Here is a 26742-nt window from a genome sequence, read left to right as displayed (position 1 = left end):
GTAAAACCATGCCACTCAGAACCCCAAGCAATTTTCTCTGTAGGAATTCCTATCAAACTTGAACAAATCTACTGGGAAGCTCATGAAAGAAATCCTACTTCAGGTATATCATGAACATCCCTAGGGTACACCAAAATCTAAACCAGTCCACATACAAAGGTACCATGGGAATTGCTGTGTGAAGTCAGACTGAAGTTCCACCTAGAGCAGAATCAAGTACATAGTAAAGAGTGTAAGAAAAGAACATTTTTTAATGATTATTTATAAGAACAGAAGAGATATTTTCCCAGAATAGTCTCACCAACCCCAGTTATTTGTGGCTCAGGAACATCCTGAAGCAGAGCTAATCACAATGGTCTCTTCCAACCAGAGTTTGTCTGATTGATCTTTGAATTCATCTGAATATTACAACCCACTGCTCTGAGGCAAGGAGTTCCTCAGCACTCTGTAAAGAGGTATCATCAAATATGAAAAAAAAAAAAAGAACCTTTTTGCCTGTTTCGATCTCAAGTGTTCTCCCTTAATATATTCCTGAAAGCTGATTGGGAAGATAGCATCTAGAGGGAAGAAGAATCTTTATTCCAGCATGAATAAACTTTCTGCTAACAGCAACTTCCCCAAAAATTAACTTTTCTGTTTCTTTCCTCTTCAGATATTTTTAAGCCACCAAATCTATGCCATCTTGCTTAAGCAGGATGAGGTAATTTCTGAGAGAGCTTTTCGGCATCCTTCAATCTAAACTGAAGTGGAAGTGTCTTTCTCAGATACTTGCTATTGTAACCACAAGGCCAATTATTTCTTTTGATGTTTGCAGTTTAGGGAACTGCACACACATCCCAATTGTATGAAGCTTTGGGAACTTGACACAATAACTGCATTTTACATTTTTTTGCTCTTTAGGCTTAATTACCTTTCAGCTGCTGAGATCATTCTCTTCATTTCATTCCATAAATTCACAAAAGTTTGTCTCTTTCATTACAAGTGTCAAAACCAGCTCTGTTCAGTGCTCCACAGTCTTAACTTTATGAAACATAGTTTCAAATAGTCTTTCAGAATCCATTTCTACCTGCACGAATCTGTGAGCAGAAATCATTTGCTTTTGCAAGACTCAGCACACTTACTTGCACATGCACAAGCCTTCCACAAAAGCAATTCAAACCCATAGGACATTTTTGCCTCCTATGTGTGCTGCATTTGTGTACCCTTGATTACATTTTCCAAGTTTTAATGACCTCATGTAAAACCTTGACTTCACTGTAATCAGTGACAAAAAAATCTTCCTAATCAATAGAATCAGAACCAGAATTATGCCTTCTATTTTTGTTTGATTGAATATGATGAAAAATTACCCTTAAATTCTACCAATATTGAGCCAGAAACCTTGATATTAGGCTATTTTCCTTCCTTGACACAGCTTAGACCAAGAAAATAAAAAGTTTTAAATCACAAAAATTCTTCCAGATCCTCCTAATCATCTCTAAACTTCTACCTGTTCCATACTCTTTGCTTACCTGGTGACATTTTCAATGATCTTTTCTCTCAGGTACACATCATACTGACTGTCACATATTCATTCAATCAGAAAGAAGAAAAATTCCATGCAGCTTTGGCCAGAATGCGTCTGATTGCAAAAGCTGTGGCTTCATTATCTGCCATAAACCATTCACAGAAAATCACACAGTAGGAAGAGGGGAGGAAATGACAGAAAAATATTGTCAGGTAATAACAAGTAAATTCATGAGTCATAAATTACTTGCTGAAAGGAACATAAAGAGCAAAATTGTGGTTTTGCCATTGACTTAATGGGAACAGAACTGAAAGTATTAAATTTTTTGCTCTTACAGGTTTGATTCCAGTTATGAAAAGCTTCTAACTAGAAATGGAACCTTGTAAGATTTTAGCAAAGTCAAAAAAGTTTTCTTCCAAGCTACTGTTGTACTTAGGCAGTAAATTAACACAGTCCTATCATTGCAAAGATGAGGCTTCTTCTACAATAGGACTGTATAAAACTGATCAGATTAATGTGCTGCCGCTTTGAGATATGAGAGTTCTCTGTACACTAATCACCAGAACTGTCAGTCGTAGGTAGTGTATTTAATATCCCATGATCCAGCAATCCTGCAGCCGCGTGTGTGTGTACCTTGTATAAGAGAGGTACATCACTCAGGCCTCAGTTTTAAAAGTGTGTTCCTCTTTCCCTCCTGAAATTTTGCAATTACAGTCAGGCTGCCTAGGACATGATTCTTTCATACACCAGAAGTACTCAGAACTGTACACAAACTTAATAAATAGGAATGTGAGGCAGGATCCTCTAAGAGCTCCTGGTCCTTCTGCACGTAGAAGGAGTAATTTGGGGTTATCATTCAATTAGCAGGATTAAGGTACATAATTGCCATGCCAGTTTGCTAGTATTTTTTTTTCCCCTTTCCCCAACCGTAGGATGGAAAGTTCAGGTTAGATACGCGGAAGAAATTCTTTGCTGTGAGGGTGGTGAGGCACGGGAACAGGTTGCCCAAAGAAGTGGCAAATGCTCCATCCCTGGCAGTGTCCAAGGCCAGGTTGGACAGAGCCTTGGGCAACATGGTCTAATGTGAGATGTCCCTGCCTATGGCAGAGGGGGTTGGAACTAGGTGATCTTAAGGTCCTTTCCAACCCTAACTATTCTATGATTAAGCCTTGAAAAATCTACTGAATATAAAACAGGGAAAAGGGGAGACTATTCCCACCTGATTCATGCTATCATGACAGGTATGAGAGAATTGTCATTTGTGTTATCAAGATTTAATTGTTTCTGAAACTCCATCAGCCATTTGTGCTTCCGTACAATGGACAAAGACATTTTTGCCCACAGATTCTTGCTACCCTTGAATTATTCCCACAGGGCTTCACATGCCACCACCTGCAAAGCCAAAGTTTCTCAGGAACTAGTCGGCTTTAGTCTGTCATACAGATCTCAGCGTACAGAGCAGATAGAAAGGGTGGTGGATAGTTGCAGGCATTTCAGATATGGATGATCTCATTTAAAATTGTGGGCAACTATATTAATAGGCAGCTACAACTGAGCTATTCATCTAAACTTTCAATATAGCCAGTGGAAAAAAAAATTCTTATGCATGATCTGGACAACCTATTTTAGACATCTGCCTTCAGATGAGATTAATGTTATCCCAGAAATGTCTCTTTCTCTCTATCAGTTACATTGGAAGTCTATACAAGCGGCCCAGATGTAGGGATCTATGCTGTACATTCATCCTAACAGACAAGTGAATGATAGAGATTAACAACCTGAATCTAAACTGCTTCCCTGCTAAAAGATCTGGACAGGCTGCAGCCTAGGAAATCTTGGTTAAAAAAGTCTAAAAAGGAGCTACTGGAAGACAATCATAGGACTGACAGGAATTCAGGTTGGAAGGGATATTAGGATGTTCGCTACTTAAAATCCTGCCCAAAGCACAGTCAGCTATGAGAGCAGACCAGGTTGCTCGGGACCTTGCACAAATGGGTCTTGAAAAATTCCAAGGACGGAGACTGCTCAGCCTCTGTACAACTTGCTCCACTGCCTGACTGTACTCCCAGGAAAAATTTTCTCCTCTCCTGTTAACTTGTGCCCACTGCTGCCCTCCTGCCATGCCCCACTGCAAGAAGCCAACCTCCATCTCCTTGAAGACCCCTCATAGGTACCTGGGGAGCTGTTAGGTAGCACCTAGAAGCACCCCTTCTCCAGGCTGGACAAGATCAGATGTCTGCATAGGGCAAGAACTCCAGCCCCATCACCTTTGGGGCCCTCCACTAAACTTCCTTTAATTTGTCCATGTCTTTCCTATCTTGGGGGGGTTGGGGGCAAAACTGGACATAGACATCTAGATGCGGTCTTTGCATTTGCCATTGTTGAATTCTATGAGGTTTCTGTTGGCACATTCCTCCAACCTGTGTGGGTCCCTCGGGATAGCAGCCATACCCTTAAACAAATCAATTGTTCCCCCAGCTTGGCATCATTTGCAAGGCTGACTAGAATGCACTCTGCTAGCTCATTGATAAAGACGTTAAACAAGACAGGTCCCAGGACAGACCTCTGCAGTACTCACCACAGGCATCTGTGCAGAGCATGACCCGTTAACCACTGATAATCCAAACAGCTTTTTACCCATATAGATGTCCACCCATCCAGGCCGTTAAGTTCTAACCTAGATAGAGATGGCAATTGCTCCTTTATGTTCTTAGCTACAGGAACATCGTCTGATGGACCAGAAAAGAAATAGCCTCATCCAAGAGTCCTGTTTGGATCTTAACTCTGTCATCAGAACACTTTCTCAGTGCTCTCCCCATGAGAGATGTGAGGGTTGTGTGGGACCAGTCCCTGTATGAGTCGGCCAGGGACCATGGAATTGAATGCTCTGCATGGAAGAGGAGATTTAGCTAATCTACCTTCCATGGACCTACACAGTCTTGCTTCCAAATCTGCTCTGCACACCAAAATGAATTGCCAGGGCTCCCCTCCAGGTTTACAGAGAGGGTCAGCACTCTCAGGATCAAGACTGCATGTGGTCTTTGGGAAGTTATGGCTAAATTCTTCACAGTCTTCCTGCACCTATAAATTATCCTGGAAGGTGGAATACAAAGAGTGAATGCATATGTGGTATATGTATGTATGCAACCTGTTAATAAATGTCTCTGCTGTCTACAGCTGGCTTCAGTGAAGACAAGAGGCTTTCTGGTTCCTGATCTCCTACAAGACAGCAAAGGGGATATTGCTAGATTGAGGAGTTAGAGGTCATACCTCATCCAGAACTGTTAACTGTCTGTATCCTCACTTGTCCTTCTCATGGAAGGATGGTAAAATTTAGCTTTGGCGTGAATGGAGAATTGTGAAGCAGGAGGTTGAGCACAAAAATTTTATAATTATTTCACATGGTACCCTCCTACCCCTCAGGATCCTGCTACTTGCAGTTTCTTCTGTAATTTTAAAATACAATAGCCAAAGCTACTACCATGACAATTAAGATTCCCATGGAGGACTATGGCTTTTCTCAGCTGTACATCTTGAATCACTTGCGCTGGTTAATCTAGCACCTTCTGTGAATTACCAATGCAAGTAAAGCATCAGCTGTGCTGTGGAAGTAATCACATCCTCCAAGTAGATGCCCAGTTTCTCCAGGGCTGATCCAAAACCTATGGAATCACAAACAGAAGACTTACTTAAATTAATTTTATGACTGACATTCTCAAGATAGTTTGTGGCAGCTTCCTTCAGGAAATTCTGCAAAGTCCTTGTGCAGCAGAGAAAAATACAGAAAAAAAAGAACAATGCACAATAAATAGAATGAAAGAGAATATACCAAACCCCACAATTTAGCAGAGGTAATAATGAAATAAGTACTAGAAGTAAATGTTTTTCCTATTTTCCACTGATGTGAAAAACTACCACCACTGGAGATGCTCCTAATTTTATATAACTATTGGAAACCATCCCAGGCTTCCCAAGACATTCAGCCAATTTGTCATGGAATAACAGAATGCTAGCATATACATCAGAAAAAACAGGTTTCATATGCATTGTCATGGTTTAAACTCATCTGGCAACTAAACCCCTCACAGCCGCTTGCTCACTCCCCCCAGATGGGATGGGAAAAGAATTGGAAGAGTAAAAGTGAGAAAACTCATGGGTTGAAATAAAGACAGTTTAACAGGTAAAGCAAAAGCTGTGCACACAAGCAAAGCAAAACAAGGAATTTATTTACTTCCCATGGGCAGGCAGGTGTTCAGCCATCTCCAGGAAAGCAGGGCTACATCACATGTAATGGTTACTTGGGAAGACAAACGCCAACACTGCAAACATCCCCCTTCTTGCTTTTTCTTTCACCAGGTTTATGTGCTGAGCATGATGCTATATGGTACGGAATATCCCTTGGTTCAGTTGGGGTCAGCTGTCCTGGCTATGCCCCCTTCCAGCTCCTTGTGCACCCCCAGCCTACTCACTGGTGAGGAGAGGTGAGAAGCAGAAAAGGCCTTGATTCTGTGTAAGCGCTGCTCAGCAGTAACAAAAACATCCCTGTGTCATCAACACAGCACCATACCAGCTACTACAGAGAAAATTAACTGCTTCCCAGCTAAAACCAGCACACACATGAACTGGAAACCCAAGCTGATCCAAAGTAAGAGAAAACAGAGAGTTACAAACACAACACATTACAACCTTCGCTAGCCTAGGAAGCTTTCTTCCAGTTCCTGCTGGTATAAAGAAACAGACAACATGTTGATTCTTGTAGACTTCCCCAATCTATTCCCCAAGCTTTCTTGTCAAGGTTTTCTGTTTCAGAGCAATCTATTTGTAAAACCACCATCAGACATGCAAAATACAACATATAGTAAGAAAATTTTCATGAGAATACAAGGTGACCAAAAGGGATGGAAGGGTGGGATGCCCCCTTTGTTTTGTGGTGATTGTGGGAACAGTTATGTAGGATGTGTGTGCTTTTTGTTACATGGAATGTTTAGAAAAAAGTTATCACATGATAACTGTTCCTTAAATAAAGTCTTTTACAAGTGATTTTTTTTTTTTTTTCCTGCGAAATGTTCCGATTTTTCCCCATTAAAAGTGAAAATAGCGTGGGGAAAAAAAGGCCAAAATAATCCAGAGATTAAATGATGAGGGAAATCTTTAACTTCTTTACTTGAATTGAATTACACTGGTAGCATAACCGTAGGGTTTTTCTGTGTAGAAAAGATGCATCTCATATGCTTCTAGCTTTAGTATAGGTTAAGGACATTCCTAGTACATATCAGAAATATCTTCTATTTAAAAATCTTCCTATGCATCCCATCCTAAACATGAAACATGAATAGCATTACATTATTTGGGGCTTGTGTGCTATGAATATTATTTTGTAAACATGTCACATGTTTATATTATATTTACCTATGAAAGTCTTTTCAAGGGCTATCTGTCCCTTTTCCTCTTCACTACTGTAATCAATAGATACAAATTTTGCAGAAGCCTAATTTTACACTCCAGTTAAAAAATAATTGCCAGGAAAGAGCTAGACTCAAAAATCAAGCACCACATAATCCTTGGCACAGAAGCTAGGAAGTCACTCAAATTTCAGAGATTTTTAATATCCAAGCAAACTTTTAAGAGTGGATTAATTTCAAACTCTTTCTTAACAGAGCTTCAGATGCCTATAACAAAACAAACCTCTCAGAGGTTTCTAACATAGCACTGTCCTTTATTAAAACCAGAGGAGGTAGGATTACTTGTTTCACGACAAATTAAAAAAAAAAAAAAAAAAGGAGTAGACTCAGAACTTTAAGAAAGTCACCTCTGTGAAAGTTTTTCTGCATTAAAAATGTTCTTACTGCACAGTATGTTGCCAAAATAGACTTACAAGCTGATGCACTTACTGTATTTTAAGACTCAGCTACATTAGAACAACGCTTATTGTAAGTTAAATACAAAAGATGGTATTAATCTGATTCAATACAGATATTGCATCTCAGTTAATGACTCTATTATCCCTTTATTGGCTGTAGAACTATTTCTGTGGCTCACTTCACCTCATCCTAAATTAAGCACTTCCATTTGCCAAAATGACTTTTGCTGTAAAGCACCCATTGCCTGCCAACAAGTCCACAGGGTGCTAGATCAGGTGTCTACACTGGAAACATCTAAGATTCAGTGAAAGGAATCTCTGACAGATCAGATGGGAAATATATACACACCCTACATTAGGGTTGATCTGGATCCTAGAAATTCAGACTGGCTTGGTAAAGTCAGCCTAGAATCATAGAACAGTTTGGGCTTCAAGGAACCTTCAAAGGTCATCTAGTACAACACCCCCTGCAGCGAGCCGGGACATCTTCAACTAGATCATGGCCTTGAATTTTTCCAGATATGGATCATCTACCATATCTCTGAGCAACCTGTTCTAGAGTTTCATCAATTGCCTCCTTCAATCGGCTGGTCATGCTTCTTCTGATGCAGCCCAAGACATGGTTGGCTTTCTGGTCTACAAACGCGCATTGTCAGCTCATGTCCAGCTTTTCATCCACCAGTACCCTCAAGTCCTTCTTCACAGGGCTTCTCTAATCCCTGCGCCCCACAGCCTCCATTGATACCAGGGTATCAATGATTGATACCTGACCTAGGTGCAGGATCTTGCACTTGGCCTTGTTGAACGTTGTTAAGGTTCACATGGGCCCACTGCTAAAGCTTGTCCAGGTCCTTCTGTATGGCATCCTGTCCCTCAGGTGTGTCAACCATATCACTCAGCTTGGTTTCATCTGCAAACATGCCAAGGTTGCACTATATCCTACTGTCTATGTCACTGAAGAAGAAATTAAACAACACTGGTCCCAGTATGGACCCCTGAGGGACACCACTTGTCACAGACCTCCATCTGGACATTGAGCCATTGACCACTACCCTCTGGATGCAACTATCCAACCAATTCCTCATCTGCTGAACAGTTCATCTATCAAATCCATATCTCTCCAGCTTAGAGAGAAGGATGTTGTGAGAGACCATGTCAAAGGCCTTACAGAAGTCCGGGTAGATGACAGCTGTAGCTCCTCCTTCTTCTTTCCTTGTCCACTGATGTTGTCACTCCATCTTAGAAGGATACTTACTTGGTCAGGCAAGACTTGCCCTTGGGGAAGCCATGCTGGCTGTCTTGAATCACCTCCCTGTCTTCCATGTGCCTTAGCATAACTTCTAGGAGGATCTGTTGCATGATTTTCCCAGGCACAGAGGTGAAGCTGACAAGTCAGTAGTCACAAGGTTGTTCTTTTTACCATTTCTAAAAATGGGTGTCACGTTTCCTTTCTTCCAGTCACCAAGGACTTCACCAAAGTGCCATGACTTTTCAAATATGGAGCGTGGCTTGGCAACTACATCAGCCAATTCCCTAAGGAATCTGGGATGCATCTCATCAGGTCCCATAGACTTACATATATTCAGGTTCCTCAGGTGGTCAAGAAAATGATCTTCTTTTACAGCTGGACGGGCTTTACCCCCCCAGTCCCTGCCTTGTAGTCCATCCACTGAAGAGGTATGGGAAGAGAGACTGCCAGTGAAGATTAAGGCAAAACTGCCTCAGCCTTCTCCGTGTCCATTGTTACCAGTTTGCCAGTCTTGCTCATCCTGGGGGGAACGCTTTCTTTGACATTCCTTTTCTGGCTGACATACCCACAGAAGCCCTTCTTGTTATTCTTTGCAAGCCTTGCCAAGTTCAGCTCCATCTGTGCTTTGGCCTTCCTGACCCCATCCCTACACAACCAGGCAGCATCCCTGTGCTCTTCCCAGGATACCTGTCTCTGCTTCCACTGCCTGTGCATTTCTGTCTTGCCCTTTAGTTTGACCAGCAGGTCTCAACTCAGCTACGCCAGTCTCTTGCCTTCCTTACTCGATTTCTTACACCTGGGGATCAAGAGCTCTTGGGCCTTGTGGAAAGCGTCCTTAAAGATCTGACAGCTACAGTAGGCTACTGCCTACTACCATCTTGTCTATGTCTGATACCTATACTGCACCACAGGGAATGCAAAGCCTTTTTTTTTTTTTTTTTGTTTGGTTCAGTTTGGGGTTTTTTGTTTGTTTGTTTGGTGTTTGTTGGGGTTTTTTTTTTTCCCCTAAATCTTAGACAATAAGATCTCAGGAAATAAGAAATCCCTTTACATTTCCTGGTCTCTCTTCAACACTGAGGTAAGGTGGCCTCTTGTTTGAGGCTGGGACAGCTCATCATTCACACAAGCCAATAGCCTGTTTCTCTGAGATAATAAAGCCTGAGGACTAACCAAGTAGGAAAAAGTTAAGCACAGGTCATAGTGTCCTTCTGTACATGGTTTCTGGGTAGAGGTGGTAATTTGGGTTTTGGCAGTTCGTTGAGCTCAGTACTCATCTGGAGAGAGGTAAAACACACTTTAATGTTTCGGAGTGATGCAGAGCTGATTCACCCAGAGTGACTCACCCTGTTAAGGATGTTCCTTAGCTGTAGGCTGACCAGAAGTACCAGAGAAACTGCAAAGTTTGTGAGCAATGCTAATAACTAAAACCCAAATTGTTCAGAACTTATAAAGTCATAATTTTGTCAAGAGATACTGCTCCTCATTTTTACTGGCACAGCTGCTCTTGGGGTGTCCCATCACAGGCAAAATGATCCAGGATAGTTCAGGCACCTGAGCAGTGAGTGCTCTGAGAGGGGCAGAAGGGAAGAACAGCAAATGCAGAGCACTTTGACAGGACTGCATGAAGGGCAAACTGCTTGTATAATGAATATGTGAGAAATCTTGATTTTGTACTTTCTGTCTAGTAGGACGGGTGGAGAGGAATGGGGGATGCTGAGGGTGACAACCTTTCAATCTGTCTGGTAAGCAGCAAGACAGGCATCTGCATACAGCTTTGCCAAAGCAAGCACAAGAGCACTCGCCAAGTGATTCATTCACAGAACAAGCATAACATAGCACTAAGGAATTGCGTTATCATGCAGTTATCTCATTTCCTTCAGGGTTACACGTTCATGTTTTGGTGGGGTTTTTTTCCCCTCTTTCTTGTCATAGTTTTTATAATTTTCAAATTTCTCAGTTAACTTTAATTGAACTCTCTTTGGGCCTGAGAGCTCAGAGAGCCCTTGAACTTGCTAATTCTGCAGCTTACTTGTATTTTTTTCTTGGACTTACTACTTCATTTTCAAAGCCTACATTCCAGAGATTTAAAGTAGATTTTTTTACTATTCAAGTCATACTTTTTCTACATAAAACATTGTTCCACCTCTTCCCAGATAATAGCCAGTTTTCCCTGGTAGGAAATAACTTATTTTTAACCCTGCTCTACAACATGAGCAGAACATTTAAGGTAGCAATACTCTGAAAGTTACTTCAATAATTCAGAAAATGAGAAGGAGTGAGCACCATAGTAATTTGGCTACAGATTTTATTTATAAAGTCAATAATTGACCTTTCCACAAAATCAGTTCAGAACTAATGTTGGGTGTTCACCATGTTTAATTGGATAAGAAAAAGAAAAGAGAAAAATCAAAAAAGAAAAAAAAAGTATTAACATCTGGCATAACCCAGTAATTTATTTATGTATAAAAGGCTGGATGTGATTTTTGCCTTATAGGAACCACATTTGTTTTCTACTGGTAGCACATGTATTGTACAGTTTGCAGCACCAACGACATTAACAAAATCTTGAAAGTCATAAAACTTCTGTTCTGCCTGCTGTTGCTCGCCTATTGTTCTGTCAGAGAGAAGAATGTATTACCCACTTCCCTGTGAAGGAGCAGCAGTCGTTTGCACATGGAAGATTAGCGTTGCATGGGATGCTTCCCTGCTGAAGTGCAGAAGGTGTTAATAATCTAACGAGTATGAACAGCTGTTATCTTTATAATATTTAGCATAATATTTCCTGATTGACTACACTATGCATTCTCTTTTCTCTTTTTTTTTTTTTTTTTTTTAATTGAAACTGCTATCAGAATAATCTATGTATTCATTTTCTGGGATTTTTTCCAATTTATAGACTGAGAAAGTTCATCAAATGTATATAAAAATCAGAAAAGAGATGAGTTCTGATTTCTAAGTTTCTATATGTATTGTCGTAATGCAAACAGTGTGGATGACAGTATTAAAATATAAAGGGTTACATCTACAGAAGACCTCATTAAAGGACGAGAGCTGAAAACATCATTTTTTGAGCCTCCTGCTTACTTGTGAAAACCTAGGTACCAAGTTTGGGAGTGCAGGTTCTCTAGACAGTACCAGAAGAGCATTGAGCAACTTCCCAGATGCTTATATTACCTGGTAGAAAGTAAGGAAGAGATAAGTGGTGTCAAGCAAGATGTCACGTTTAAAGCTCAAGGGGCCCACTTTTGTAGCTCTTATTCTTACAAGAAGTCCAGTTTATTAAATGACTCCATTGCCTCAAATAATGAATTTTAAAATAAGGGAGTAGGAAAAAAACTTGCACTAAAAAGACTTCTTTCTCTTTATTCTCATAAAAAGTGTTCATGAAAGGTTTCAATTTGTGCAGGTTGGTTTTCCAAACTTTAATTAAGTGTTAGGTATCTAAGGTGCATCTACACTAACATTTATTTTGAGTCAAGGGAGTGCTTTTGAAGAATATCTGATAGCCTTGAAGTTCAGCCAGAACTGTATAACTGGGAAGTGGAGAAGATGTTTATCATGGGTCTCATGGGGAAGAGCAAGATTATTATGGGTTGTTCAAAGGAATGGTAGGCATACACAAAACTCTGAAAGGGCTAAAGTTAGTTAGGAAAGGGGGTGGATAAAAGTGGATCAGATGCATACAAAAATGGAGAGGAGGGGACATAAAAGGAACCAGTTGCATGCTAACAAACTGCTGGCCAGCACATTCACCTGGTAGACCCTGCCTCTGATCACTGCAGCCTGTCATGTCATCTTACAAAATCCCGTTCCCAACTATTTGCTGTGATACCCTGCTCTCCCTTCTGTGTGTATGTATTTGTTTGGTGCATGTGTGATTCCCTAGTGACCATCAAGCTGGACAAGTTGGTGACTAGAAGATGTTTCATTTGGATCAGTGTCTATTTCCTTCTCTACCAAAAAGAAATGGCTGGATTTGTTTCCTTAAACTATTACTGAAGCATTGTTATATTATTAAGACACACAAACATATAAGCATATTTAAACTTATCACAGTAAACCAAATCCAGCCGCGCCATTCTGTATATAACCTGAAGTGAATGCAATGATCCAGACCACGCTTAAGAAGGATCTAGAGAGGACCCACAACTTTATAGCATTCCCAGGAACAATAGCCGTCACACCAGTCACGATGGTAATACAGTAGCTGTCAGCTCTATCATCACTATGGTCCACTGTAGTCATACTGGCATTTTGTCTGTCTAAACACATCTGCATTTGGGTGAGTCATCTTAATTGTCCTTTATAGTTAGAGTTTGAATAATTTCATCTGTATTAAAATATCTATAATGGACCATGTGAATGCTTCAGGTCAGATGAAATCCACAGATGCTATTTATTCTGTGTGGATAAAAGAGGGAGACTAGAGCAACCATCTTAGCTGTGGGCATCTGCATAGAAGGTATTTAACATGAATGATAGTTGAATTTTCATCTTAACCAATTAACTAGCATGATCAGGTGTCATCTATGCAGTGCCTATAGGAACAGGCTTTCAAGCAACTTGAATCATGGCAAGGAATGGTCTGCTCCACTCAGGCTTCATCAGACTGTAGAGAGAAGCAGCAGTTGCAGAAGCTCTGCAAGACATGTTTGCCATAAAGCAATATTAATTGCTTCTTTAGGTGATATTAACCTCTGCTTATTCTTTTAAAGACCTACAAGGAAAAGATGAAATGGAGACTGATCAGAGATGCGGTGGTAAGTTCTTGCATTCTTCTCAATTGGAGACCATGTCTAGTACGTGGTTCCATTTGTGTCCTAGGACAGAAGGAAAACTAAGGTGACATTTGCTTCAGTAGATATACGTCTTGAAAAGTGTCATAATCTTTCATATTTAAATAAATCTAATAAGATTTACCAAATTATCAACTATTATGTTTCTTGATTTCTTTTTATAAAGACATTATCTTACTATACTTGATGCAAACATGCCTGTAAACATACACATGGCCTTACAAACAGATTAAATGGAAAAAGAAGGAACAGTTCTATTTCTAAAAAAAAAAAAAAAAAAGTAGAATTGAACCCAGAATTAGCTCTCCAGATGGACAAATTAGGAAATCTGCTTGAATTATATCAGAGTTTCTGTGCAGCCTACAAGCTCAAGTTTCCTTCTGTTAAGACACAGCAACTGGGGATGAGGTAGTGGAAAAGCTGACTGATATTCATTATACTGCAACACACTGTTTACAGTACACATTTACTTTGTGATACATCTGCAAGGTATCTAGAGTGTCCAGCTGGATATTGGCCTAGCTGATATTGCCTGAGTGTATTTTCTGTCACAATAGATACATTTGTTAAAACTTACTGATCTAGGTGTGTTTTGAGGGACACATAAGAGGAAGTAATCGAGTCCATGTTTTACAGTACGCACTATAGGGTAGTTGACAATGTAAAACAGAAATAACACGCACACAGAAATTCTAGTGAATAAGTTAAATTTCCCACCCCACATATCTTTTCTCAATGAATTAAAATTCAGTGCTGAATTAATCTAGTGTTGTTGCAGTAGGTTGGAGAGTTGTAATCATTGCGTCTCCCCCAGTGGTTCATGTCACTGTTCCTTATTTTAAATAACTAGGTTTCAGATGAAAATTTGCAGTGTTCTATTTTTCTTCTATGCAATGTTTGAGTCTTATTGTTCTGAAAATGTTTCCTTTTTAGTACCTGATTCAACAAATAACTAACCATCAGGTTAGGTTTGCAATCCTGAGAATAAATTGATTTACTCGAGGTGAAACTGATTGAACATATAGTGTGTGTTTTAAGTGCTGTACTGGAACTGGCAAGGAGTAACTTCTCTATTTAAAAATGAGCACATACTAATCATTTTTTTCTTTTTTCCCCTCATCCATCATCAATAATCTATCCTCTCTCTGGTTCCTATTTTTATTCCAATTCATCTCTTTAATTTCACCAAAAATGAATTTGTTACTTAGCCTGCCCTCAGTTCACTCTGCCTCCTCCCTCCAGTTCTTGGTAGCTGTGCCATGAATTACATTAAGAAGCACCATAAATCTAGTCCTACCCATTGCATCCCCATCTGGCATCTTGCCCGCAGCACCAATTTCACTTGAGAGGCTGAGCTTGGAGGAGCTAGTACAATTGCTTTGGTGATATTTTGGATTGCACAGCGTGGAAGATGACAGCAGAGCTCAGCCCTTATGAATCAGCCAGCTCTAAAGTAACAAGAGAGGAAGATTTATTCTGTATCAGAGACTCACAGGTATTACAAAGCTTCAGTCTGCTCTCACTGAAGCCAACAGGAGCCCTTCCTTTGATTTCAGTAGGAGCTGGATCAGTAGAGAGAATGAAAGGAGAGCTATAATTTCTCACAGTAATAACCTTCTTTCCCTTGCAAGAATAAACTATTCAGCTTTCAGACTCTCTGTGCATCCATATAGGTGTCAGCATTTTTATTAGCTTGAATGGCCTCTGTTTTCATTAAGTGTTGCATACAACAAAGGGCCATTTGATTTTTCATTACCACAGTGGTATCAGTAATATGATTGCTCATATGAAAATATAATCAACCTCATTGAACCAGAATTCAGGCTGGTGACAGGCAGGAACACTAATGTAAAAAATTTATTAAATTAAAGAATCATTTGTGTGGGGACAATCTGAAGAGAAAACACATTAAAGCCTTAGCTTTAAGCTAATAAAAGGACATTTTCCAAATGATATATCTTGTAATTGACATTAAAATATTTAACCTAATCTTAGAATTGACTTTACATTGGTATTTGCTCAGCTTCTTGCTGATTTATTAAAACTATCACATATTTAACCTAGTTAAGAGCCATGTTTTCACTACATGTTTAGAATAGATTTAAGCAAACTCATCAGTAAAAAGGGTCACAGGACGTCTTCTTTGCAAGCTAACTATGCAGTGCTGTAATAGTTAAAAATAAGAAGAGACTGGAATAGGAAGTGTCAGAAGACAAATTGCCATGGTCCTCTCACTGACCCTACCAAAATTACGTATTATTTCAGATATAAGAAATGATCTACTACATTTCAGCATACTTCAGGGGAAAAATTGCATTCCAGAAAACAAGAAAAAAAAAAAAAAGCTAATGTGACCTGCAAATAAAATTTATTTATTTTTACTATTCTCTTTAATATTCGTCTTAATATCTCAACTGAAGATAAATGGCACATTACAGGAAAGAACTGAGGTAATTTGCTCTTGCAGGTTCTGCATCTTTCTTTTGACTTATTAATTCTTAGGCTGTTTACCCTACCACCATCTATGTCTTTGAAATGGACTAAATCTTTTGTTTTAACCATCTTATCTACTTACTGATAAACACATATTGACCTATGTGGTTTTTAGACATGAGGGAAAATGCCCAGAAATTTTGAAGGCCACCGTGCTTGTGAACACAATTAACAGACAACAGGCCATCAGAACTCTCTTGCCGAGGTGTTGTTCTAATACAGGTATAGCAATGGTGCAATTATTTTAACTAATTGTTAATGTGGAAAGTCTTTTTAAAAACAAAGTATACAAAAGGGAAGCGAAAAACTACCAGGAACAATTTATGTCGATTCATAGTTTTTACAGCAAATGAGGCAAATATTTAAATCAATGCCCAAACAAAAGTCCACACTCACTTCTTCAGCAAAAGATTATCATTGAATGACATTTCCAGTTTAAGTGAGTTCTGTGTATTGACGTTGTGCAATTCCACATAACACATTTGCCATGATTCAGTGTTGGTCCATGCAGTAAGTACAGGATATGTACAGGATAGCTACACATTCAGAGGACAGTAAATACTGACACATTTACTTCCACAAGAGTCTCAGTAAAGTATTTAAAGATGAGATTAACTGTCAACATGTAAATGGACTGCCTCCAGATTTACAATCACACATCCAAATGAAGGCATTTGCATCTGAAATAACGTAAATTATTTGTTTTGCCACTGAAAATTTGATAGACCATATAAAGAAACGTAATAAGAGAGAAGGGAATCCCAGGATTCTCCTGCTGTGATTTCATTGGCCATATCACAGTATTTGATGCTTTACTTGAAGGTCTGCCTAACAAATACTAGCACTATGGCTTACTGTAAGGGTATTCCTATACGATGTTCAGATGTCCTCATGACCATCTCAGCTCCAAGCAGTAAAACATTAAAGTTACACAGGCTTTTCAACCTGTGGGATGGATATGTTTATGTACACAGAGCCAACATAAGCTCTGCATATGAATTCTGTCCCATCAAAGCCCTATTTTGAAGAGCTGAGGGACTTCAAAAGTGCCAAGTCCTTGACTGAGTTAGGATGAATTTAACTCAGAATAAAAGTATATTAACAAAATGGGATTATTCGAGAGTTCTGGATATCTCTAAAGATATAGTCCCACACCCTTTGCCAAAATCAGATGTATTGATTTTATTTATTTTTGTTTTTTCTCAGGATAATTGTGTCAACCCAAACATCTTAGTGATTGCATTAAGATACTGTTCAGAGTTGGTCACATAGATCCAAATAGAAAGAAGAAAGTTATTCGCTGAGGAGAATAAATATTTAAAATTACACCTATGGTAATAAGTGAATCATACATATCTTCAATTAACTTAATTTTGGCAGAAGGATAACGTCATCTTAAGGCTAAAAATGAAAGAAATCTTAAAATTCTCTTCATTAGTGTTACTAGTGAAAGTGAAAAGATTAATTTTCCGTAACAGAGAAAAAAGTAGAAAAGGTAGATATAAAAGTAGTGCTGAGTATGTTAAAGAAAGATTTTCAGCTGACTGTTTATTTCTTCAGTAATTTAAAGCAATAATTGATATCTTCAATAAAAAAATATAATCGAATCATAAGCATCCACCGTTTCATCAGGTTTTGTAAATTAAATAAATTATTCAAAGTGCATGGGCTATTTCATGTGTCCACGCACAGTCCTAGTATGTACCTGCATTTCTCATAGATTCATAACATGTCAACACACATTAAATATAGCAGGGTTCTGTTTACACTTTCTAGTTTCATCTCATTTGATTAACAATATTTGTTGAGGTTTCATTTTTACATCATGACCTTGCCACAATGAGTGTTGCATTTTCAGTCTGGAGAAGAATTGGCCCAATCCTGCTGCATGCTGTCATTCCATTATAACAAAATCCTTAAACACATGCATAACCTTTGTGTAATTCAGATAGTCTGGATCAAGGCTAAGTTCTTTTAAGATTTTTCTTGATTTGGGGTTTCACTGTGCAGCTGAATTAAAAATGAAGCCTCTCATTATAAATATTGTTTTCCATTCAAGAATGGGGAATTGCAAAGGTTTTATATTTTATGTCTATTTCCATTTTATCTCTAGTGAATGCTAAGGCTGGTGACACCTCGAAATACCAGCGGCATTTAAATTCAAGGTTCTCTCTCAACTTGCAGCAACAATCTGCTTATTGTTGACTATTTACAGATCTGTGTATAAGCAATGGTATAAAAACAAGGCAAACTTACAGTCAACCATATTAATGTGTCTAAAAAAAAAAAAACCAACCAGGCTGCCCAAATCTTGTAGGACTGACCTGTTCCAGGCAAATTTGACTGTCCAAACCAATTTCTCCAAAGCAATCCAGCCTTGGACAATCAAGAATTCACACATATACAGGGTAAACCTGTCTGCTGCCACGGCTGAAAGCACTTTGAGTGCCCACATTAACTTGTTGAAAACAAGTCTGGCAACCTTGCTATTCTCCTATGTAGCTTTGGAGCAAAGCCATTGCCAACCTGCAATTCATGTCATTCAGCACCACAAAGCTGGCCCCTTCTTTTTGTTTCCTTTTACCTTAACCTAATTCAAGACACCCTGTGAGAAAGCCATAATAAACTCAGTGTGACTAACGAATGTGATTATTGATGAATAGTATGTTGAGTCATATTTATGCATACCCATGCAAAGACTGACAAATATAGGATAAACAAGTGGTGTGGAAAAAACACACCAGCATAAAATTGTGAACAAATGATACAGGAAAGCAAACGTGGATTCTTTGATGAGAAAACAAACGAGGTGAGGGCTTTTTTTAGCCTTTCTCACATGAGAAAACAACTAAGGTCTATTCTCCACTCCATAACTGTAGGAAACTCTTCCCATTCATCAACATGAATTAATTTGATCCATAGTTTAAAAGTTGCTCAAATCACACACAGACATATATATACCTAAATCTTGTAAAGATTTTTATACACATATATCTTTATATATATTTTATATATTTTATATGTATAAAGATATATACCTAAATCTTGTAAGCCAAATTTCCTTACAAGTATCAGGCTAAAAATTGAAAAGGTAATCATAGAAGAGTGAGACATTCAGTTATCTAAACCAAACAGAATTTCTGCTTTGAACAGCATCAAATATCTTATTACAGAGCCATTCCTTCTCTGAATGGAGTGGCAACATTTTCAATACTACAAATTTGTGTTATAATTTCATTGATGACAGAATACATAAGCTCATGTAGTTTAGGAACTAGCTTCACGACCTGATTTGTTCCTGAATCTAAAGAGCAGAATGTATGTCTGAAACAACTGAAACCATGTTTTTTGTGATGACTCAGCTGTTTCTCCTTCACTTAAATAGGGACATTAATTCTGATTTACTTACATTATTAGGGTATCGTAATCAGTTGATGTTAATGTGCCTCAGACAATAAAGCAGAACAAAGGATTGTTATTAAATTTTCCTTATGAAGCCCTGAAGCCATTTCCCAGTTGTGCATGAAAGAGTTAAAGGCAAAACTCTACACTCAGACTGTTCTTCTTTCTGTTCTCCTATTTGTCCATAAAGATAGCTTTAATTAGTACTTGCCTGGAAACAATTTTTGTATATATTAACTAAAAAGTGTAATCAGTATGAAGAGAAGCTGATGAATAGTTATTAAAATAGCATCCAAACATCAAAGTCACTTTCATAAGAAAAATATTTTTAATCTTTATATGAGATAGTACAGAAGTGTTGCCATGTTGCTAGGAAAGGCTCTATCTATGCGTCACATTAACATGGCAATAAGAGCAGTGGTCACATCTTCAAGATGCATATAGGGCAATCAGAGATAAGCTTTACGTCTTAGATGAAATTTCTTAAATTTGTGGACTATTTCAACTATATTCACCCCATTTCCCTAAGCAAAGAAAAAAAATGACCAAGTAGTTACATTTGCTCAATACTTTAGCTATGTTGCCAGATTTAAAAATCTTATGATTTTTATGATAGTGGGCACTGTCTTAAAATCCTGCTCCTACAATTAAGTCATCAAATGAGAATCTACTTTATTTTTATTAGAACATTTCATGCCTTTGTTTGGGAACACATTTGAATACATGAAGTTGTATTCCAGAAAGAAAAAATGTAAAAATAAGAGTGTGTACATGTAAAGAAAATCTTAAATATATATAGGAATTGGGGAGAAAGGGGGAGTGCTAATTTGGAGGACTGGGAAAACTGCATATGTGAACAGACGCTAATCTTACAGTATTGAAGCATCCCTTAAGGCAATGTCTAAACCTTCAGTCATTTCATCTTCCCCACAAAACTCCTTTTTCAGTAAGTGGGAAGGTGTAGCAGAGAACAAGGAGTGATGAGGAACAGGGAAGTGAACTAAGATGACCATGGGAGGTGAGCAAAGGAGTTGAGCAGCAGGGAAATAGAAAGAAGTGACAGCACAGAAAGGAGGACGAATGTAATGGGCTGGAAGGAGACAGGGAAAACTGTGTGCCCAGTTAGTGAAATGAATGAGAAAAGTAAAGTGGGAGCAACAGGTAGAGTATGGAGCATTAAAAGACTCTCTGATCAGACCAGTTCATGAAAGAGTCTATGGCAAAAGGTTTGGACTACAAATCTGGGACTTGATGCTAATAACCATAAGCAGTTGACAAGTGTCAGAGTGCCAGAGCAAGCCCCCTGACCCTCTCTGTAAGATAAAGAGCAAAAATTCAAAGAGCTAATACCTTTTATCTCAGCTCATAAAATATTAAATATACAATACCCACTGAAAATAGTGTATGAGTTATTAGCACCTTCTTTGGGACACATGGAGCGGAAGTTGTAGGCAAGTGAAACAAGGCCTAGAAGATCAAGATATGACTGAATTATATCCTTTCTTTCTTCTGCACAATGGGAATTCAGTACAAACTTACATGGCCTTGAAGATTAAGTGAAGAAAGACACTGATATTAATGATTTTTGGTTTCTTATTAGAAGTCTGGCACTCCTGAAGGGAAAAGTAACACATAAGTCCTAAGGGGTAGAGTCATCTGCCTCTTCCCATACAAGGTCTGGGTTCATTAATGGTTCAAACTGTGCCCTGAGAAGATGGGAGGGGATCAAAATGAGCTACCTTCAGCTACCTACTGCTTTTCACAAAGGTAAGTCTTTCAGGGGGATAGAATGAGATGTGGTACTCGTTCTGGTCTGACAGCCGCAACACTGTGTTAGTGCAGTGCTGTGCTTGAGCTAGCAGCTTGCAGAGAGGGCATATGATTAATTCTTATCTCAGGTTCAAAGTTAAGCAGTGCATTTATATTCACAAGATACTAAAACCAAGATACTAAGATCTGCTGCAGTGTGGATCCAGCTTGGGCACTTGCGCACTATGCTCCCCAGTGACTGTGGGAGTGCCTATGTTACCCAACAGTTGCAAACTCTAAGGAGAATTAAATTCTTATAGTCCCATATGAGATTGGACTTACTTCGATCAGCCTCTTAAAGTTAATCACACTTTCATTTACTCAAAGCTCTTCACTGTCCCACCCTTTTTAAGTTGCTGCTGATTACAAAAGAAGCCCAAGGACAACTTATGCTGGCAATCTTTGACCCCCTGTGACTGACAGTGCCTAAGTGTGAGCAGTGTTTGGCAAAGGTAGTGTGATCTCTCTGAGTTCAAATAAATGACATCTAACATACCCTTTCTATATCTGCAAGCCTTTATTCAGTTCCTTTTTGTCTAAGGAACTCAGTTAATCATATAAATAAAGGTTTTAAATGGGATTGCCTCTTGATCAGTAGGCATATCTGGCAGGGAGAAACCATGCTTGGTCTTCTTAGACATTTAATTTATTGGAACATATTATTAACTTATGTAACTTATTGCCTAATTTGTGCTATAACCTGACTGTGAAATTGTTTTCAGTTATTTGTTTTGGTTCCTTTTTAATTCACACTCCCAACATTAACCCTTTCAGTTACCTCAAAATGACTGAGACAAGGAAGTACAAAATGAAATATAATCCTTTGTAAATAAGAAAATACAGTTCTAAGTAACTTTAAGCTAGGTGGCTTTGTACATAACAACAAAACTTTCCAAACCTAAAGAGCCCAACCAAAAGAACATAACAAGGATCCTTGTATAAGAGAAATCATTGTAGCTGACATAGTTTTAGAACCTTATGACCTTCGTATAAAATTTATTGTAAGCTAAATAAGGACGGTAGATAAAGAGTGTCTGAAACTAGCAGATGTTCAGGTGTGTTGCCTGCCAGGGGCTCGGATCAGGAATGTTGCTGAGAGGCTGCCTGCTCTAGTAAGTCCTGCTGACTATTACCCACTTCTAGTGGTCCATATGGGTGTTAGTGATATAGATAGCAGTAGCCTGGAGAACATTAAGAAGGACTATAGAGCCCTGGGAGAGGTGGTTAGGGGCTCTGGAGCTCAGATAGATAGTTTTTTCATCGATTCTCCAGGACAAAGGGGAGGACCTTAAAAAAGCTAGGAGCATTTGGCAGGTTAATAAATGGTTAGAATGGTGGTGCCATAGTCAGGGGTTTGGCTATTTAGAACACGGGACTCGATTTGGGAGGCCAGGTCTACTGGAGGCTGGTGGAGCTGGTCTGACAAAGGGGAAGAGCTTTTCTGGTAGGAGGCTTGCCAGGCTGGTCAAGAAAGCTTTAAACTAGATGTGCTGGGGGAGGGGGGCATTGATCCATCCCAACACTCCCGGTCAGTTGCCTGCACCTATAATAAGTTCTTGGAGCAATGTAGAGATGTTTCAGCTGCTCCAGTCACTGAGTTGGCTTCATTTGGAGCTCGGCTCAGATGCCTCTATACATACGCCTGTAGTATGGGGAACAAGCAAGAGGAATTAGAGATGTGTGCAAGGCTATGGGGATATGATGTCATTGGTATCACAGAAACATGGTGGGATGGCTCCTGTGGCTGGACTGTTGGGATGGAAGGTTACAGGCTGTTTAGAAAAGACAGGCCAGGCAGACAGGGAGGGGGCATTGCTATTTATGTCAGTGATAGGCTGGAGAGTATGGAACTCTGCCTGGGGACGGGTGATGAGGTAACAGAGTGTTTGTGGGTCAGGATCAAAGGGAGAACAGCGACGGGGGACATTACGGTGGGGATCTGTTACAGGCCGCCTGATCAAGAGGATCCTGTGGATGAAGCGCTCTACAGACAGATAGGAGCAGCCTCACGCTCGCAGGCCCTTGGCCTCGTGAGGGACTTCAACCATTCTGATACCTGTTGGAGGGACGGTATGGCCCGACATGAGCAAACCAGGAGGTTCCTCGGTTGTGTGGAAGACAAATTCCTCTTGCAAGCAATAGAGGAGCCGACAAGGAGAGGTGCCATGCTTGACCTCGTGCTCACCAACAGGCAGGGACTGGTTGGAAATGTGATGCTCCAGGGCAGCCTTGGCTGTAGCGATCACAAGATGGTTGAGTTTGAGGTCCTCAGGACAGTGAGAAGAACGTGCAGCAAGCTCACTGCCCTGGACTTCAAGAAGGCAGACTTTGGCCTCTTCAGGAGCCTGCTTAGTAAGGTTCCATGGGATATAGTCCTAGAGGGCAGGGGGGCCCAAGACTGTTGGTTGATATTCAAGGATCACCTGCTACATGCTCAGCAGTGTTGCGTCCCAACTAGAAGGAAGTGCGGCAGGAGGGCCAGGAGAGCTGCATGGATGGATAAGGAGCTGCTGAGGAAACTTAGAGGGAAAAAAGAAGCTTATAGAAGGTGGAAGCGAGGACAGGCAGCCTGGGAAGAATACAGGGACATTGTCCGGGAAGCTAGGGACCAGGTTAGGAAAGCTAAGGCCCAGCTAGAAGTAAGTTTGGCAAGGGATGTAAAAGATAACAGGAAAGGATTCTATAGATACGTAGCAAACAAAAGACAGACTAGGGACAATGTGGGCCCTCTCTGGAAGCTATCAGGAGAATTGGCTACCATGGATTTGGAGAAGGCTGAGGTTCTTAATGACTTCTTTGCCTCAGTCTTCACTGGCAAATGCTTTGACCACACCACCCAAGTCTTGGAAAGCAAATGCAGGGACTGTGAGAATGAAGACCTTAGGCCCACTGTAGGAGAGGATCAGGTTCGAGACCATCTTAAGAACCTGAATGTGCACAAGTCCATGAGACCTGATGAAATCCATCCACGGGTCATGAAGGAGCTGGTGAACGAAGTTCCTAAACCACTGTCCATCATATTTGAAAAATCGTGGCAGTCAGGTGAAGTTCCCGATGACTGGAAAAAGGGAAATATAACCCCCATTTTCAAGAAGGGGAAAATTGAAGACCCGAGAACTACAGACCAGTCAGCCTCAACTCTGTGCCTGGCAAAATCTTGGAACAGTTTCTCCTGGAAAGCATGCTAAGGCACATGGAAAACAATGAGATGGTTGGTGACAGCCAACAGGGCTTCGCTAAGGGGAAATCCTGCCTGACCAATTTGGTGGCCTTCTATGATGGAGCCACGGAACTGATGGACAGGGGCAGAGCAGTTGACGTCATCTACCTGGACTTGTGCAAAGCGTTCGACACTGTCCTGCACGACATCCTTGTCTCTAAATTGGAGAGACATCAATTTGATAGATGGACCGCTCGGTGGATAAAGAAGTGGCTCAACGGCCGCACGCAAAGAGTTGTGGTAAATGGCTCGATGTCCAGTTGGAGACCAGTAACGAGTGGTGTCCCTCAGGGATCGGTGTTGGGCCAGGTCCTGTTCAACATCTTTGTCGGCAACATGGACAGTGGGATTGAGTGCACCCTCAGCAAGTTTGCTGATGACACCAAGCTGTGTGATTCAGTTGATATGCTGGAGGGAAGGGATGCCATCCAGAGGGACCTTGACACGCTTGTGAGGTGGGCTGATGCCAACCTTATGAAGTTTAACCAAGTGTCGTGGTTTGAGCCCAGCCGGTAACTCAGAACCACACAGCCGCTCGCTCACTCCCCCCCCCCCCACTTCTTCCTCCCCCCGCTCCCGGAGGGATGGGGAGGAGAATGGGAAGAATGCAACTCCCACGGGTTGAGATAAGAGCAGTCCCGCAACTAAGGTATAACACAAAACCACTACTGCTACCACCAATGATAATAACGATTAGTGAAATAACAAGGGGAGAGGATACAATTGCTCACCACCCGCCGACCGATACCCAGCCCGACCCGAGCAGTGATCTGGGCCTTCCGGGTAACTCCCCCCAGTTTATATACTGGGCATGACGTGCTGTGGTATGGAATACCCCTTTGGCTAGTTTGGGTCAGGTGTCCTGTCTCTGCTTCCTCCCGGCTTCCCCTCCTCCCTGGCAAAGCATGAGACTGAGAAAGTCCTTGGTTGGAATAAACATTACTTAGCAACAACTAAAAACATCGGTGTTATCAGCGTTGTTCCCAGGCTGAAAGTTAAAAAACACAGCACTGCACCAGCTACTAAGCAGGAGAAAAATGACTGCTATAGCTGAACCCAGGACACCAAGTCAAGTGTAAGGTCCTACACCTGGGTCGGGGCAATCCCAGGCACTGCTACAGGTTGGGTGGAGAAGAGATTCAGAGCAGCCCTGTGGAGAAGGACTTGGGGGTGTTGGTTGACAAGAAGCTTAACATAAGCCGGCAGTTTGCACTTGCAGCCCAGAAAGCCAACCGTATCCTGGGCTGCATCAAAAGAAGCGTGACCAGCAGGTCAAAGGAGATGATCCTGCCCCTCTACTCTGCTCTCGTGAGACCTCACTTGGAGTATTGTGTACGGTTCTGGACATGGAGCTGTTGGAGCAAGTCTGGAGGAGGGCCACGAGGATGATAAGAGGGCGGGAGCACCTCCCATATGAACACAGGCTGAGAGAGTTGGGACTGTTCAGCCTGGAGAAGAGAAGGCTGCGTGGTGACCTCATAGCAGCCTTCCAGTATCTGAAGGGGGTCTATAGGGATGCTGGGGAGGGACTCTTCCTTAGGGACTGTAGTGGTAGGACAACCAGTAATGGCTTCACACTTAAACAGGGGAAGTTTAGATTAGATATAAGGAAGAAGTTCTTTACAGTGAGGGTGGCGAAGCACTGGAATGGGTTGCCCAGGGAGGTTGTGAATGCTCCATCCCTGGCGGTGTTCAAGGCCAGGTTGGACAGAGCCTTGGACCACATGGTTTAGTGCGAGGTGTCCCTGCCCATGGCAGGGGGGTTGGAACTTGATGATCTTAGGGTCCTTTCCCACCCTTACTATTCTATGATTCTATGATTCTATGATTCTATGTGCTGTATGTAAGTTAACTGACGAGGAGAAGGACGAGAAGAAATCACTCACTTATGTCAGCAGTGTTACCAAACTAATTAAACTGGCATAAGCACTTATCTACTACACAGACCTCAAAGACTACCAGAACAAGAATTCAAGGAAAAGATAAAGTGATGAAGAGGAAGATGACGAAGAAACGACCACCAAAGGTCCCAAAGACCACTACCATAATAAAGTGCGCATGCGGGACGAATGTTCTAGGAATGTGATGTCATGTATAAACAACTTCACGAATATGTATACAATATAATGAATATGTATGACTAACGACAATATAATCACAGTTTGGTTGATGCTCGGACAGAACACGCTAGGAGGAGCTATCCCCCATGTTCTCCAGCACCACAATAAAGAATACCTGCTTGTCAACTTAAAACCTTGTTGACGAGTTCCTGATGAGTTCTATAAATCAATGACTTTCTACTTTTGCAGAACTGAACATCTATCCAGCCTTCCACTTTAACCAAACAAGATTCATGTTTAATATCTAATGTTTTGAATTTTTCCAGGTGAATTTCACCATACCAAG

At 40.5% G+C, this 26742-nt stretch overlaps 1 protein-coding gene across 1 annotated transcript in view; it reads left to right on the top strand.

The window, feature by feature from the left end:
• Positions 1–13376, top strand: part of GABRG3 (gamma-aminobutyric acid type A receptor subunit gamma3) — a 391763-nt gene extending 378387 nt beyond the window's left edge. Inside the window, exon 13 of the transcript XR_003989999.1 lies at positions 13332–13376. The gene's annotated coding sequence lies outside the window, so the exon portion shown is untranslated. The remainder of the gene's footprint in view (positions 1–13331) is intronic.
• Positions 13377–26742: the final 13366 nt, after the last annotated feature.

Source organism: Strigops habroptila, chromosome 2 (genome assembly GCF_004027225.2).
Source record: "Strigops habroptila isolate Jane chromosome 2, bStrHab1.2.pri, whole genome shotgun sequence".
Lineage (NCBI taxonomy): Eukaryota > Metazoa > Chordata > Aves > Psittaciformes > Psittacidae > Strigops > Strigops habroptila.
This window is presented reverse-complemented; position numbering and strand designations above follow the sequence as displayed.